This window comes from Dioscorea cayenensis, chromosome 20 (genome assembly GCF_009730915.1).
Source record: "Dioscorea cayenensis subsp. rotundata cultivar TDr96_F1 chromosome 20, TDr96_F1_v2_PseudoChromosome.rev07_lg8_w22 25.fasta, whole genome shotgun sequence".
NCBI classification, from domain to species: Eukaryota; Viridiplantae; Streptophyta; class Magnoliopsida; order Dioscoreales; family Dioscoreaceae; genus Dioscorea; species Dioscorea cayenensis.
Window position 1 is genome coordinate 23,243,740 of NC_052490.1, and position 1,045 is coordinate 23,244,784.

The 1,045-nt window shown below is 43.8% G+C and overlaps 1 non-coding gene across 1 annotated transcript; it reads right to left on the bottom strand.

The window, feature by feature from the left end:
* Nucleotides 1-427: 427 nt before the first annotated feature.
* LOC120251980 lies at nucleotides 428-534 on the bottom strand. The gene has a single exon (XR_005533539.1). It is a non-coding gene; the product is annotated as a small nucleolar RNA R71 (small nucleolar RNA).
* Nucleotides 535-1,045: the final 511 nt, after the last annotated feature.

Here is a 1,045-nt window from a genome sequence, read left to right on the forward strand (position 1 = left end):
TAATCTAGCTGATTTGGAAGTAAGAGAATCTAAAAACATGGAAAAATAGAATGAGCAGCAGCGGACATTATCCGATTATGCTAGTCCTTCAGTATTGTGGACACAATCAAACATTATGCGTCCCCCCATTATAGCTCAGAACTTCGAGCTGAAGCCGTCATTCATCCACATGTTGCAGCAATCTGCAAAGTTCATTGGTTTGGCCGATGAGGATCCAAATAGCCATATAGAGAACTTTCTCGAGGTGTGTGATATGCTGAAGATAAACAGGGTGACGGATGATGCCATCAAGTTGAGAGCCTTCCCATTTTCCTTGAAGGGGAGAGCGAAGCAGTGGCTACACTCATTACCTAGAGGCTCGATTACCACGTGGGAGGAGATAGTAGAAGCTTTTCTTGCCTGATATTTCCCTCCGGAAAAATCTGTAAAGCTAAGGAATGAGATCTCATCCTTTGTACAGTTGGAATTGGAGTCTCTATTTGAGACATGGGAAAGGTTCAAGGAGCTCATGAGAAAGTGCCCGCAGCATGGATTTCCGGAGTGGATGATTGTTCAGACCTTTTACAATGATTTAAATCCAAGTACAAGGCAACTATTGGATGCGGTAGCAGGAGGTACCTTAGGTAGGAAGACCCCAGATGAGGCCTGTCAATTAATTGAAGAAATGGGGTTAAACAGCTATCAATAAATGCCAGGGAGAAGAAAAAGATGGCCGGCCTCTATGAGATAGATGCAGTGACCTCATTGGCAGCTCAAGTGGAATCATTGAGTAAGAAGTTAGATCTCCTAACTTCGAATAGAGTGGCAGCCGTGACTACTTGCACCAGGCGTGGTGGAGGACATACTCTCTCCGATTGCCGATCTCTATTGGTGATGCATCTTCAGTTGATAATGTCGATTTTGTCGGTAATGGCATAAGGGATCAAGGAAACCCATACAACAATACCTACAATCTTGGTTGGAAGAGTCATCCCAATTTCTCGTACATCAACAAAGGTCTATAATAGGCCATAGGGACATCGGGTTTCCAACAACAAGCTCTAAA